Genomic DNA, 17020 nt, shown 5'->3' on the forward strand with positions numbered 1-17020 from the left:
CTTTTGCTTAGTCTGCTACAGCTCAGTGCTTTTTTGGTGACTGTACCATCATCTCTCTCTCTCTCTCTCTTCCTGCCCATGGCATCCAGTTTGTGCTGGCACCCACAGGACTTTTATTAAGATATATGTACTGGCACCTCATTTTTTAACCATAAAAGCGGTGTCGGAACTAATACAACATTTAACTGGTCAGTTACTGAGATTTCCATGATGAAAAAATAATCTCATGTTAAATTCCATAAACTGGTGGTCAGTTCTGCCTTGATACTGACACTATACTAATTATGTGTGTATTCGATATGAATTAGTTTTAATGATTTTATTATGTATGGTTGCATTTTATTGGACACCACCCTGTAACTACTGTGGTGTTGGGCAGTAAATTGAGGCTTAAATATATTATTATTATTATTATTATTATTATTATTATTATTATTAATAAATGTCCTTCATACTCCTCTGCTGACCAGTCAAAGAACAGTAAATTCCATGCTTGGTTGTCTCTACACGACTGTGTAATATTCATTAATATTTTCTTTACATCTTTCCCTGAACAGCACCACTAACACGTCTTTGGGACAGTCTTTTCTGGTAATTCTCTCCAACATCTTCTCACTGAATTCCAATGACTTGTAACTATTTTTAAGCACATACCAACTCTGGCAGTTTCTAGTCTTGTGTGTGATTTCTCTCTCTCTCTCTCTCTCTCTCTCTCTCTCTCTCTCTCTCTCTCCAAGGACATCAAGTAGTCTTTAAGAAAACTTTTAATCCCACTGAAGTCATCTAAATGTCAATGAACTTGGAAGATTTCAAATCCTGCCCCACAAATAAATGGCCTTCGTGTTCCCCAGAAAATAATGCCCAAAATATTTCTGCTTCCAGTTATTCGTTACTAAATCGGCCTTGGTATGAAAAGCTTGCTAGCTTTTCAACTAGATTGGCCAGGAAAATGTGCTGTGGCTAGGGAAGCAATAATTTTCTTCACACGGAGCAAGGTTAGATGACACGACTAAAGATGGACTAAAATTCCCATCATCCCTGAGCATTGGCACTGATGGATGGTAGGAAATTGTAGTCCAACAACGTTTAGGGGGTACCATGCTGGCTCCAGGGTATGACCTATCCAGTTGGCACAATGAATGTGTGGCTTGAGTGGATCTGGGCCGAGTTCAGCTTGTGGGAAAGAAGTCCTCTGAATGTTCTCATGCGTAGCCAGCTTGCTTTCATGTGGGTTGTGTGGGATAGTGTGTGGATGGAGATTTCATATCACTGTGCAGTTGACAAGAGGACCACAGAACACTATAGTTCCTGGACTAACATAACACAAATTCTGTTTCACTGCCATCCTGAAGGTTGTGGGGCTTTCCATAGGCATCTGGCCACTATGAGAACAGATTGTTGGACTGGATGGGCCTTTGGCTCAGACCAGCAGGCCTTGTCTGATATAAATGGGAATAGAATAAAAATAATTTGGGTTCGGTCCATGTGATCAAAAGAGATGGCTGTACTTCTTGATGCAGAAGAGCAAGCCGAACAGTACAGCTGATACGCTCAAGGGCTCAGAGAAGGATTCTGACTGCGTGTCCCATCTTCTGCCAAAAAATTTTTGCTTTCAAATCTCATCTCTTTTCACCTGACCACATCTGTTTTAAAAATGTTTGTGCTTTCGTTAAATGATGAACAGTCACTTCCACTCCAGGGAAATGGGGTCTGAAAGATTGTGAAAACATATGTTCAGAAAAAGTGTGTTCTGTTCACAATTTCCATGAGTGTCATCTGTTCATGGTATATAACTTGTCCCTGGTTGAGTCATAATTATTAGCACGTGTTACAGTGACTTTCTGAAATTTGGTGAATGCCAACATTTCACATGTGAATGCTGACAATCCGAAACAAAATTTGAGAGTGCCTGAAATTTCAGAGAAAACCTGATGAATGTTTACAGTTCCATAAGCAAAATTGTCAAAACCCACTGGTGAATGTAATGGAAAAGGTACAGTATTTGGTTTGGTCCATTTTTCTATTTCTTTAATCTGGCAGCATTCACATAGGGAGAGCACCAAAATGCTATTGGGTCGTTCATCCATATGGCTAAGTTCTGCATGTTTGGGATGAGTGGGGCTGCACAATCAAGATTCCACCTGCCAGGGTAGACTCCTAGTATACAGCAAGTTGCCTTCTAATATGGGGATGGGGGTCAGGGCCCAACATGGGTGGTGGTGGCCAGCAGGCATAGTCTCCCCACCACATAATTCCCCCCCCCCAAAATATATATTTTTTTATTAATTTTTCCTACTGTTATCAAAACAGTAGGGAAAGAGGAAGTAGACTACAGTGGTACCTCAAGTTAAGTACTTAATTCGTTCCGGAGGTCCGTTCTTAACCTGAAACTGTTCTTAAACTGAAGCACCACTTTAGCTAATGGGGCCTCCTGCTGCCGCCACGCTGCCGAAGCACGATTTCTGTTCTCACCCTGAAGCAAAGTTCTTAACCTGAAGCACTTTTTCTGGGTTAGTGGAGTCTGTAACCTGAAGCATATGTAACCTGAGGTACCACTGTATCCCTGAGCAGGGATGAGGGTCTGACAGTCTCTCCTACATCTAAGCCCCACATTGCAGAGCTTTTCTAATTGGATTTCACACACAGGAAAAGAAGTGAAACAGATAGCCTGAGGTTTAACCTTTGACATAGCACAGCCAAACTTCCTTCTCTTTTAGTTGGCTAAGCTGACAATGATTGCTAAGATAAAATAATGGTCAGTGTGTTCAAATGGCACATAAAGGATGTGGAAGAAGAGGAAAAGGTATCTTCCTCCTTGGTAACTAGTTTTGCCCTCACAATAGAGAGAACATAAGTGAAAACATCGCAACATTCCACTTGGTTTTCACTTTATTTCAGAATTGTTTCCATGAATACACACAATCTGGGGCCCAATAAAGGCATCCCCAGCAGACAGGGTTAGGCCATGTTCCAAGATGTTGCAAAGCAAGTGCCACTGGTACAGAGAGACCTCAAGAAACCTGGACAAAATTACAGTCTGTTGCGTAATTAATTATCTGCCTGAAATCTCTCCAGTGGCACCAGACATACAGTTGTGTTTTTGTTTCATTTTTAAAAACCATCCTCTTTCAAGAAAGAAACAGCTAAAACTTCGTAGGAAAAGATGTCTTATCTTTTGTTTCCTGAACTTTTAGAGACACTTTGATTTGTAACATACCTTTGGTGTGGTGTGGTAACCAATCTAATTAAATAAGGAGGAAGATTATCAATTTCCTGCTGAGAGGATAGCATACCAGAATATTTATCAACACTTCCCAGTGCTTTAAGTATTTCAGTTTTCAACATTATCTTGTTTTGAACCAAACTGCAAAGATAGTTGCCTGTTACAAGACCTTTGATTGCCAGGAATTAGAAGTGATACAATAATTAAACAGACAGCAAACTAAAATGAATAGTTTATTTCATAAAATACTACTACAAGCTATTGTATTATGGCCTTAAAGCCACCTTTCCCAATCTGGTTCTGTCTAGATCTTTTGGACTACAAAACCCAACAACCCTGGCTGAAACCAATGGAAGCTGTAGTCCTAAACATTTATAGGGAACCAGGTTGAGAGGTCTGTATGTTGGTTAGATCTCTGTGTTGCCGTAGCTCCTCCAGACTCATCTTCATTCAACCTGTAAAATTAACACAAAGTGATCATGCCAGGTTTTACAGACAGTCCCTCAGTTTTAACTTTTGGTCTGTTAAGTGGAAATAATTATATTGATCTACTTCACAGTTTGTGGGAAGGTTTAGTTTTTGCCCCCTCAGATATGCATTGTGCCGTTCAAGACACTTGGCTGTGGGCAAGGCTTGTTTATTTCTTGGAGGGGAATGTTGCGTCAGTTTTCCTATGTCATTGGCGGGCCACGGGCCAAGTACAGTCTGCATCCTGCCAAATATTACTTATCTGAATTGTCCAGCCAAGCCTCAACACAAAACTGACCTGAAATAATAATAATGCTGATGTTGCAAGGGTGTAAGAAATACTGTATAAGATGACCGCTGCTTTTTAAAACACAAAATTAAGAAATCACATGGGGGGGGGCAACCTTGAAGTTGTTGAGCTTTCGTTGGGAAGACAACCTCCAAGGTAGGACAGTTTTTTGGGGGCGACCAAACCACAACCCTCCATCGCAGCCAAACCGCAACCCCCAATTGCCCTGCCGAGCACGCACTCAAGCTTAAAGAAATAAAAATTAACCTTGTTCCTTGTATGGGATAGAATATGGACTGTGGTTAACACCGTGTGGATACTGCTTCCCAAACTCGTAGTAGGAGTGCAATGGATGTAGTGTAAATGGGAGTGTGCATAATGCAGCAGTGTGGTGTAGTGGTTAGATCATTGGCCTAGGACCTGGGAGGCCAGGGTTCAAACCTCTGCTCAGCCATGAAACTTACTGGGTGGCCTTGGGCCAATCACAGTCTCAACCTAACCTACCTCACAGGGTTGTTTTGAGGATAAAATGGGGAGGAAGAGAATCCTGTATGCCACCTTGAGCTCTTTAGAGAAAAGGTGGGATAGAAATGCAATAAATAAATAAAAACAAAACAAATACAGAGCCTATATTAATACATTTATTGTCGCAGCACCAAGATCTTTTCCCCAAAGCATTGCCTGCTAGAGATAAATTTTATTCCCGTTTAATAAAGTCAGTAATTTGCACATAAACAGAGACCAGAGCCTTGTTTACCTGGCCTTGGTTTGATACGTTACCATGCCGGTTCTCAAACTAATAAATATTTTATTGCCTCATTTCCCTCCTATTATTTTGTTCCATGCAGTGAAAAGATTCCACAGACCTGTTAGCTTCTTATCTACATGTGGGTTGTGCAAGAACCCAGGGAGCAGAGTTAAGTCATTCACACCACTTGGGTGGGCCCATCCACATTGAACAGTCACCACTCAACACTAATCTGTGTTTCCTAGTTCTATTTCCATTACAAGAGGTGAACCCAATCCCTTGATTATTAATCCATCAGTGTGACTCTATGTATGACCTTATGTCTTGCTGTGGTCATGTCTTACTGAAGCAACAGAAGAATAGTTTTTTTCTGTCCCAGATAAGACATTAATGGCTGTTGCTGGAATTTCCCCAAACTATTGTCCATTGGATCCACTACCTCAGCATTTGCAATTGTTGAAATTTGGAGCCAGCTTCCACACCCACTTATGCTAAGAAGTAGTTAATGGCTAATGAGTTGATTTTGACAAAAAGAAGAGGGAATGTGCAAGTTCTTAAATGTGCATGTAGTTAGGGGTAAATCCACCCTCTTCCCCTTCTATCTTCAGGTGGAAAGAACCCCAATGACTGTGGTTTTCAACCAGTGTGCTGTGGGCACCCTGGGGTGCCTTGAATGGTGATCAGGGGTGCTGTGGGCAACACTGGCCTCTGTCTCTCTTTCTTTCCCTCACTCCTCTGCTGCCCTCTCATGTCTGGGTCTCCCAAAGGCTTGCACAGCTATTTGTTGCAGCAGGCCTGGCTATAAGCTCTACAGCCGTGGTGTCCCAACTTTTTTCAAAGAGGGCCAGATTTGATGAAGTGAACATGCGTGAGGGCCAGTCACAGTTTTTAAGCTTTTTTTTTTTTAATAGGATTGCTCCCCACAGAAATTGTTGGATTTAACTTACATTTAACTTACATTTACACTTTATTAGCGCCACTTTGTTTTGTATGATTCCTTGCAAATGAAGGAAAACAACTTTTCTGCTTGTATATGTTGATAATATAATTTTGGTTACTGAAGATTGTACAAAAACAAGATTGGGTGCAGGCCTGGCCATGACATAGGTGTCCTGATTGTGACAAGGGTGACCTGTGTGCTTGCTTGCTTGCTTGATTAACAGCTGTTGGGAACTTCAAGGTCCCTGCTCTCCCTTCTTATGGTCTTTGTACTGGACCTGGAGACTCCAATAGAGAGCATTCCATGTCAAGAAGGAGAGCAAGTGGACACCCTATCAAATGACAGGGCAGGAGCTACATGGAGCAGGGCCTTTTCACTGGTGGTGCCCATTGTATGCCTCGCTCTTCCCAGACCTGCTCTTTTGGCCTGTATTTTGGAGCTTTACAATTTAGGAAGACTTTGGAAGAAATGGTTGACAAATCTTATCAGTCACTGACGTATGAGCGGATTTTATTTGCTGCTATTCTGGGCTTCTGCTGCACCAGAGTTTACACCAGCGTAATAGAGTTGGCCAGGATGCCAGAAGGGATACAATTTATGAGCTTTCTCCATTATCTGCACGGCAGGGGGTGTTCAGTCAACAGTGCAAAGGCTGAGCTGAAGCATTCCCTGCTGGTTACCAGCTTTCAGCAATAGGAGTTGCTGTTTGGTAGTACCCAATTGGTTAGCTGTCAGAGCTCCCTATTGGTGGCTCTTAGGTAATTCACAAAATACAGAGTCCATTCATAAAACACAGTGTTCATTCATAAAGCAGTAACATAAATCTCCATTGCTACATATTGGGTATATATTTCAGCGGTTGAACATTCAGGTTTATGGCCTTGCTGTAGTGAAGTGCTTACGCGATTGTGAATAAAAGGTGGCTGGGCTCATTGTCTTGGGGTCTGGTGGGGAAGAGGTGACAAAACTGATTTCCAATAAGTGTCCTCCCCCTTTATTTCTATAACAAGTCCTTGAGTCTGTACTCTGAATAGTGACACCAGGGACCTAGAAGGTGCAGGGCTTGTCTGTCCAACCCCTGCACAGTCTCATCAGGGCTGACCTTAAGGCATTTGGAACAATTTGGCCAAATTGAGCCCCGCATGCCGCTCCTAAGGGGGCCCTTGCACCAGGGCAATCTAGTTGGATTTTATTTATATCTATAAGATTTTGCAGATTTGGCTGTGAACTGGGGCCCTACCCCCCCCCAAAAAAATTTTCAAGTTGTGCCCCACTGCTTCAAATTGGGCACCACTGGCTAGCCCTGAGTCTCATAGTTGCTGGGCCTGAGTTGCCCTGCCCTTGCATGAAGTCTTGGATTTACAATTTTGGGAGAGGGGAGACTGCGGCACTGGGGAGCGGGCAGGCTGGCGAGGCCCCCTAGATTTAGAGGCCCTAGGATTCAGCCTACTTAGCCTATACATAAATCCGGCACTGGGTCAAGGTGGCAGCCACCCCTCTGCAACCGCCATCACTGTAGCATCAACATCCCGAACATGTACTATAGTATTTATTTATTTATTTAGCTCCCCCCCCCCCCGGCTGACCAGATTGGTCGACCTAAGGAGTGACGCAGCCGGGGACTCCCTAATGGTGTGGGGGCTAGCCACACCCCCTGCACAGAGGGGAGAACTCGGGGCGAGCCCGCAAAAAGGAAATGGCTTTGGTGGGCAGGTGCTTGGGGCCACAAGAGATTGCTTTTTCAAAATTGCCTGGGGGTCTGTTTGAAACCAGCCTGGGGGCCACAAGTGGCCCCTGGGCAGGACTTTGGACATGCCTGGTTTAGGCAATACAGAGCTAGATGGACCAGTGATTCCATATGAGGCAGATTCCTATGTTCTCTTGGCCAATGTCTGAAGCCAGGGTGTGTTGGCCTTCAGCTCTGCTGTCTGCAGAACCGACAGCTCGAGGTGAGTGTTGTTTCCTGCCAGGGGAGCTAATTAATTAGTATTGAGGGTTAATTAATTAATAAATATTGAGCCATAATTAAGATTGAGGGTTCCTCCACACTTCCACTTGCCCCGTGCCTAGAAATCATGGGTTCAAGTGGTTTTCTGTTTGTCTCGTGCTTTTTAGGCAAGGGTCCAAGTGGTTTTTCACTTGTCCCACAGCTTTCCCCTGGAAAACATGCTCTTTACTGCTGAATCAGAACAAACTGCAATCCATGGGAAACCCAATTGCCATTTGGTTAGATTCAGTGGTAAAGTGCTGGTTTCCCCGGGGGAAACCGGCTGGGCAAACGGAGGTGTTGACGATGCCAGTATTGCAAAATCACAAACGATTAGCTTTGGGACTGAATTAAACAGCTGCGACCCTTTTGTTGTACCCCCTTACACAAGGACTGAACTGTAGCCAGCATGTGCAGTCAATGATGCTAATTGCAAACATTTTGGTTCCAGGCTTTTCCTCTCCTTGGGCTTTGTACAATATTATTTGCGTTCTCTGTGTTAACCCTGCTGCAAAGAGCCATATGTTCATGAGGCCATGGAAGTGTGCTTTCAATTATTCTGTATGTCCGTAATCCAAGCATAATACTATATAATAAAAAAGCAGTACTCATGCAGCCCCAGTATAAAAAAACCCAAAACATATACACACTCAAAGAGCAGTTTAAGAACTGAGCTGTTTGCATGAGCGTTGGTTAAGAAAAGAAGCAAATCAGCTAGCTTTAGCAGCAAAAACATGTCCAGCCATATACACCATTCTATAGCAAAATATACTATAAATCTAATATTTAACTGGGGGCTTTCTCTCCTCACCAACCCAATTTCTTTTAGAGTAAAGTTTTAGACTTAACGCATTTGGCAACCACACAAAAGAGTCATTCAGTTTTCTATAAAAATTTCAGGGCTGTCCTGACTGCTTTTAGAGAAAGAGTATTTCGTTTGCTCAGATAGTTCTTATTTTTAAAGAGTTCTGCTGGATACAGAGCCTGAAGGGTGTGTCAGCCAGCACTCTTGTCAAATCTCATTTAATTTCAGTTTGTTCTTTGCTGCCTTGATCTTCATGCATTTCCCATCCAAACATTCATTATCCACAATGTCTGATTTAGCTTTGTATTTCCCCTTGGAATATAGGGTCTCCATTGAGTATGTTGTTGAGAAATGTAAAGGTAAAGGGACCCCTGACCATCAGGTCCAGTCGTGACCGGCTCTGGGGTTGCAGTGCTCATCTCGCTTTATTGGCCGAGGGAGCCGGCGTACAGCTTCCGGGTCATGTGGCCAGCATGACTAAGCCACTTCTGGCAAACCAGAGCAGCACACGGAAACGCCGTTTACCTTCCAGCCAGAGCGGTACCTATTTATCTACTTGCACTTTGATGTGCTTTTGAACTGCTAGGTTGGCAGGAGCAGGGACCAAGCAACGGGAGCTCACTCCGTCGCGGGGATTCGAACCGCCGACCTTCTGATCAGCAAGTCCTAGGCTCTGTGGTTTAACCCACAGAGCCACTCGCGTCCCTGTTGAGAAATGTAGTTAGTCCCTAAATGCTTTATTGAAGTCCCACCAAAACCAGAAACCAGAGCCTTTCCCTTATTTAGTCTTTTACCTCCTCCTCTGTCACCAGGCAATTTAAAAGGTTCCTGTGTTTGTCTGACAATTTGTCGAGATGTACTTTAGATGGAAAATCATCAATAGATGACTCCAGCAATTTATCAAATGAATACAAAGATGTGCAGAAATGAGCACATGCCCTCCTAATGGCCTTAGCTCTTAACACAAAGCACCTTTATTATTGTGAAGACATTTAATAAGACTTTTTGGTTGCCCTTTTAAAAAGAGCAGGGGCAAGCAATCGAGAAGCCTTATTTCCAAATTCATAACCATATTCACAAATTTAATTTCCCAGGTATTTGGTCACCTTTATGAGACATAATAGCTGGATTCAGACATGATTTGTTTTAATATTTGAATTCTAAATGGTGCCAACAAACACTGGTTTGTTTTGAGCTAACAAACCAGGACTGGAAACCACAGCTTGAAGCTGATTTGCAAGCCACAGTTTATGCTAACTGTGGTTTGTTGTTATGTCTGAGTTCACAGATCATTGACAAACCACAGCTAGGGACATTGCTCCACCTCAAAAGGCTGCTGCACTATAGAGATGTGGGTCAGTTTATGAAGCTGATTGATCAGCAGACAAGCCACTCTAACCAATTCCTGATAGGCTGGCAATCAGCCAGCTATATCTCTGCATATTTGTTTTGTAGGTATAGGCCAGTAAAAAGCCTGCCTGCTGGTCATGAACCTCCTTTGCTGCCTAGTGCTTTATATGCATATCATTAAACTTTTGAGCTTGCATTTCTTTTCAGTTTAGGTTTAGGTTTAGGTGCATACAGCATTTTATGCATACAGTATTCTTTTTCTTATGCAAACCAAAGGCAATAATGTAGCTCCAAAGGGAAAGCTTCATTGCCTGGGTTCAGACTTAATACACAAAAACATAGTTTGTGCTACCCGTAGTTAATAACTCAACAGCATAGTTTGTGCTTCTAGATGTACAGCAGTCAAATTATGCAGTGCTACATCTTCCAGCAGTCCCTCTCCACTGCATAGGCTTCTCCAGTGACAGCAACACTGAACCGAGCAGCTGCTCTCAGCATCAAGCAGCTGCCATTTCTCTCTCCCTCAGCGCAATACCTAGCATTGAATATTAAAAAGTTGGTTCAAAGCAACCAACCACCTCCTTATATATATCACAATTAATTTCCTTTATTAGTTGTGCCAAATACTGAACACACATAACTGCCTGGGCTTGCTCATGCTCCCCCACCATGATGAAAAGCTATCACAATGTAAAACAAGTATACATATGTTAATACCGCAAATGTCACCAAGTACAACCACAGACTCTGATGTGCTCAGCCATCATTATGAGTTTGAGTCCTGCTGTGCAACTTGCGCCAAGGGTTAGTCTAAGCCTAGCTATCACAATATTTTGAGTGGAGGGGAATCCTCTCTTTGTAGAATACATTTAATTCTGCTTCATAGGGCAGACGTTTTCAACCTTTTTGAGTCCATGACTCTCTTAACAAACTACAGTGGTACCTCGGGTTACAGACGCTTCAGGTTACAGACTCCGCTAACCCAGAAATAGTACCCCGGGTTAAGAACTTTGCTTCAGGATGAGAACAGAAATTGCGTGGCAGCGGGAGGCCCCATTAGCTAAAGTGGTACCTCAGGTTAAGAACAGTTTCAGGTTAAGAACGGACCTCCAGAACGAATGAAGTTCTTAACCCGAGGTACCACTGTACATTCTTTCTGCTGCACCCCTGTGGGGCTCAGGAGCCGTTATGTCTCTCCTTGCCTGCAGCCTCTCACCCTTTTTCGAACACCTTCCCTTGTGGTGTGTTCCCGCAGCCTCCTTCTCTCTTCTCCCCTCTCCTTGGGAGTCCTCAGGGCAGCTGCTGCTGCTGCTGTCCCTGATCTCAGATATGTGAGTGCATCCCAGAGGCACCATTTGCCTGTAGACCAACTGGCAGCAGTTTTCCTGGTTGCAATGCTGTTCTGGCTTCTACTTTTTAACCATGACAACATCTTATTTTCCACTTATTTTTGCAGCGCTGAAGAAAGAAAGAAAGAAAAAAGGCACATCATCAGAATACCATGTGTCATGCCAGGATAGAGATGTCTTTTCCTAAGTGTTGATGAAAACTTGTACCATCCTTGTTTCCCTGGGAAAGCCCAAGTGTCTAAGGTTCTTCTGTTTTTTTAAAAACGGACTTGAAGTTGGGTTTCCCCCCTGAAATATAATATGTTCCTTCTCTGTATCTCCTGTCTTATTTCTCCTTCTTCTCTACATAAAAAGGAGTTTGCCTCTCTGTTTTGTTTCTTTCAGGTGCCAACCACAACAGCGATTGGTTGTGTTCCAGTTTGACTTGGGTTACATGGGCTTCTACAATACTTTGTTGTTGTTTAGTCGTTCAGTCGTGTCCAACTCTTCGTGACCCCATGGACCAGAGCACGCCAGGCACTCCTGTCTTCCACTGCCTCTCACAGTTTGGTCAAACTCATGCTGGTAGCTTCGAGAACACTGTCCAACCATCTCATCCTCTGTCATCCCCTTCTCCTTGTGCCCTCAACCTTTCCCAACATCAGGGTCTTTTCCAGGGAGTCTTCTCTTCTCATGAGGTGGCCAAAGTATTGGAGCCTCAGCTTCACGATCTGTCCTTCCAGTGAGCACTCAGGGCTAATTTCCTTTAGAATGGATAGGTTTGATCTTCTTACAGTCCATGGGGCTCTCAACAGTCTCCTCCAGCACCATAATTCAAAAGCATCAATTCTTTGGCCATCAGCCTTCTTTATGGTCCAGCTCTCATGCTAGCAAATTACATTATCAATTTATGAATCTTAGTATATTTTGGTTTCTTAGAATTCCCAAGCAACACTGGGTACTTTCTGCCAGTAAATAAATAAATAAAAAGATACGAATATTATCTCATGGATACTTAGGCTACAGTATACCTCCATATATCATAGCATATGCATGATATGAAACAATGGAGCCACTTTTCTATACTATATAAAGCATTACACATTGGTCTGAACATTGCACAACAAGATGCCACTTCCAGGAAGAAAACATTGTCTTGTCTTTAATGGATACCAGGCCAGGGCAAGAAATATGTCCTTACATGTCCATCTTAAGCAGTAGGCACTTTAATGAAATTCACAACACTGACGGTTAATAAGAGGTCTTTAAAAAGAGAGAATATTGTAGCTTCCATGTATACTGTTGCTGTTTGGCAATATATTTTATTATTAGGATGTTCAAATTCAAGCCAGGTTACATTTCTGTACGAACCTCTGTTGCTGGTTTTAGAAACATGCAGTTTTAATATAGTCTTGGGTTTGAACCAATCTACAGGAGAATCCATTGTTTCTGGATCATAACATTCTCTGGCGATACAAGCTCTTCCCATGTTCCACAAGAGTCTTAATTTCTTGCAAGCAACTATGACTGCATATTTGGCCTTTGTCCATTTCATAGGAATACACGCCAAATTCTCGACTGGCACAGCATTTTGGAAGTCGATTGGACATTTTCTGTCCAGTACAAAACCTGGCCTTGTGATTGCCCAGCAAGCTCACCGTCTTTGAGAGGTGAGCTTTGAGAATTATGAGTGAGAAATGGTGTGTATTTTAATGTCCTATATAAAACTGGTTACAGGAGGGTGAAGGACAGCTAGCATACCAGCATACTGTGAATTGAAAAGGAGCCATGCCCTACTGCTACCAGTGTGACTGAGCATTTATTTATTTGATACATTTACACCCCATATTTCTTGCCAGGCTCTCAGGCAGTGTGCATGTTCCTCCCTTCCCCTTTTCATCATAACAAATATATGAAGCTGAGAATAGTTTGTGACTGGCCCAAGGTCACCCAATGAGCTTCGTGGATGAGTGGAAATTTGAACCTGGGAGTAGCTAGTCCTAGTCCAACACACTGACCCCTGCACAATGCTGGTTCAAAGCTACAGAGAGCTGGTGGGGTTCAGAGGTGACACCCTCTGATATTTATGAATGAGCATTCATCCTTAAAGAGCGTAGTGATCTATAAAGTAATTAAGCAGCACTGTCTGTTTACATATCAGGAAATTCATATTGATACATTCATTCATTTATTCATTTTCACTGCCTACATTCTGAAATGCTAAGCCACATTCTGAGCAATACGTTAACATTCCCATAATGAACCTTTTAGTAATAAAAGGTAAGAAAAAATAGAAATTAAAAACAGTCCATCATGAAAACATTTCAGCAATCATAACACTATTTTAGTGTTTAGTAAACAGGGAAACTGGGATGCGGGTGGTGCTGTGGGTTAAACCACAGAGCCTAGGACTTGCCAACCAGAAGGTCGGCGGTTTGAATCCCCGCGACAGGGTGAGCTCCCGTTGCTCAGTCTCTGCTCCTGCCAACCTAGCAGTTCGAAAGCACGTTAAAGTGCAAGTAGATAAATAGGTAGCACTCCGGCGGGAAGGTAAACGGCGTTTCCGTTCGCTGCTGTGGTTCATCAGAAGCGGCTTAGTCATGCTGGCCACATGACCCGGAAGCTGTACACCGGCTCCAACATCCCTAACCAATTCTGTTCTTTAGCTTTCCCCCCACCCCATTCAATTCTCCTGCTCCGGAGGGTAGGACCTGAACCAATGCATTAAAGTTACAACAAAGGAGATTTCGACTAAACATCAGGAAGAACGTTCTGATGGTAAGAGATGTTAGACAGTGGAACAGACTCCCTCAAGAGGTGGTGGACTCTCTTTCATTGGAGGCTTTTAAGCCAAGTTTGGATGGCATTGCAGGGGGTTGAACTAGATTCCTGTACTCCAGGGGGTTGGATTACATGACCCTCAGGGTTCCTTCCAAATTTCCAATTCTATGATTCCATGATTCTATGAATTAAAGAACACCTGAAACATATTTCCCTGCAGATCTGGAGTGGCCTGCAGATGTACACGGATGGTCTCCTTTCCCACCATTTTGTTGGTGTCACTCAGCATCAGGAATGGTGAGCAGGCTTTCCTCTCACTGCAACATTCTCTGACAAGGTAATATTTTGCTTTTCCATATAGGAATTCATGATAATGACTCTCCAAAGCAGGGTAAAATAAAGGAGTAAACTTAAAGCTATTCTTGGGGGTGGCATTAGACCTGTTCAATGCCTTTGGGGGGTGTTTTGGAGGGGTGGAAGAGGGTAGGCTAGAGAGAAAGTGGATTTTGGAAACATTGGACAGAATGTTGGAAGTGTGTTTTAGAATGTAAGGAAAATAAAACAGAATGTTGGGAACTGGCTTTCGTATATAAACTAGACAAGAAGGAAATATTGTTGGGAGGTGGTTTGATGGAACCAGAGAAGGTGGTATGTTCAACCTGATCTAGATGGGTTCCATTGCTTCTGAAGGGTCAGGTTCACATCTTGGGGCTGTTTTGGGTGAACCCATACCTTTGAGTGCCCATGTGGCATTAATCCCTGGTTATTAATTCTGGCTGGTGTACCACCTGATGCCTTGGGGAAAAACAGATAGCTGGTCCACTTTTCTATGGTCTTGCAATATTCAAATTAGATCACTGCAGCATATTGCGTACGAGGCGACCTCTCAAAAATGTCATTTTGTCCAAAATCCTGCTGCTAGGTTGTTAGCTGTAGGTTAGGGTGAGGCCAGCTAAATGACCACCGAGGAATAAATAGCTACATTATATGCTGGTTCATTTCCAAACAGAATTTGAAGTTCTGGTATGTACTCCCTTGTCATGGTTGGACCATTATCTGGTGAAATTTGGATAGGTACTGTAAAGGTAGTGGATCCTTTCTAACCCAATGATTCCAACTATCTGAGTGAGATTCCTTTCCCCACTAAGGGAATGTGGGATAGCTAGATCTTGCCCGGGCATGTTTCAGTGTTACTTGAATGTTTATCAACTTGGAATAGACAAAGAATGACTCGGCTGGATCCCCTTTATGGATTTCCCCACTTCCTCATCTCAGGAATTGAAGCAAGGAAGGAAGGGGGGAGGGAAGGAAGGAGCCAGGACATCTATCTAACTATCTGTCACGTTTATAAATTGCTTTACAATCCACTGCACTCCAAGCAGTGAGCAATAAAGTTAATAGGCACAATAAAAACCAATAATTGACTATAAATATACAGTGATCAAAATAAGAAAATTCAAGCGTAAGCAATGCCAGTCCAGTCCTCAGTTCTCCAGCTAGAGAGACAGCCACCAGCTCTCCAATCTATTTAAACAAGGCAAGGCAAGGCAAGGCAAATACTCTTTGAAGTATTACAGTGGGAGTCGGAAAGATAAACTTCCTTGGTAAGGGTATTCCATGCTCATGCAAGAGTTTAAAAGAACTTCTGAACTTTAATTCTGACTATGATGCTGTAAACATGACATTCAGACTGCACAAATATGGGCTTTTCACAGAGCCATAGCTGTGGGGGTGCTAGCCAGGCGTTCGCCATATCCAACACACGCCCATCCTTTTCCCTTTCTTGAATTATCCGCAGGCCTCACTCACGTCGGGCTGTATCACTTGGGAGATTCAGAAAGACTCTTCTTCCCATGCGTTACCATATTGAGACTAGTAGTTCATACTCCGTTCAGAGCACAAAATGAGCTAGCAGTCTATGTTAAGGTTAACAGATGTCCCCGTTTCCAGGGGACAATCCCCGAATTTACTAATCAGTCTCCATACAAAATCCATTGAAGTTGAAAAGTGTCCCCAGATTCATTGAAAAAAATCTGGTAATCTTAATCTTTGTGCGTTGCCTTTAGCGCGGAGAGTGCGATTAGCTCACTTGTTTGAGTCCACTGTGCGATTTGCGCTTTTTTTGCACGCACCTGCTTCCTGCTAGTATGGTGGATCCAGGGAACTGACGCTGCTGCTTCGCTTTTCGTGTGTGGACAGGAGGGGAGGGAGGGAGGTTGCTGGCTATCCAGGGCAGGAGGGGGATTTTTTGGTGGTGATGGGGCGCCTGACTGTCCCATCGGCGCATCCACCTCTACAACGGCCGCGCTGCCTTGTTGCGCGCCTTTTTGGAGCAGCGGCTGCAAATCCCGGGAAGTGCGCAGCGACTTGTGCCGCTTTGCAACGGGAAAAGGAGAGCGCTGTTGTGTGGGAGCCGAGCAGCACTTGGCCCGGGGTGAAGCGGCGGCTGCTGCCTTGTGCAAGCGCTCTTTGGCCAGGCTAGAGTTACACGGAGGGATGCGGAGGAGGGAAGGAGCTCCCCCCTTCCTCATCCCGGCCAGTTTCCAACAGCAGCAGAATCGACCACCTCCTTCCCCCGTCGCACCGGACGGCAGGCAGAGAACCGGCCCAGCAAAGAGACACGGAGGGGCGGGAGGCCGGAGGAGGCGCAGAGGGGCGGGAACAAACAAGTAAATAATAAGTCCTGGCCGAGGGGCCGCACATTGGCGAGCCCAGAAGCTGCAACAGCGCCTCGCCTGTCTCCTCGCCTCCCTCTCTCCCCGCGCACTGGGCGGCAGCAGCAAGTTTTCAGCCAGAGGACTCCCCGGCGTGCTGGGCCGGAGAGGCTTGGCTGGCTCCGGCGAAAGGTCTCTCGGAGGCGCCAGGCTCGGCGTTGCGCAGCTCCGGCGACGAACTTGCGAGAACTTGGGCCGGGAGCCCCGAGGGAAGGCGAGCGAGCGGGCGCCTTCGCCTCTCCGCCAGCCCCGGCCCTCCCCGCGGAGGTGGCCGTCGGGCGGCCAGGCTGAGCGGGCGAGGGAGAAGCGGCTGCCGGGGCGCGAGGCTGGGGGGACGCGGCCGAGGCGGCCGTCGGCGAGGCGCTCGCGGGAGGGCACCCCGGGGGG

Source organism: Podarcis tiliguerta (genome assembly GCF_965153285.1).
Source record: "Podarcis tiliguerta genome assembly, chromosome: 9".
Classification (NCBI taxonomy): domain Eukaryota; kingdom Metazoa; phylum Chordata; class Lepidosauria; order Squamata; family Lacertidae; genus Podarcis; species Podarcis tiliguerta.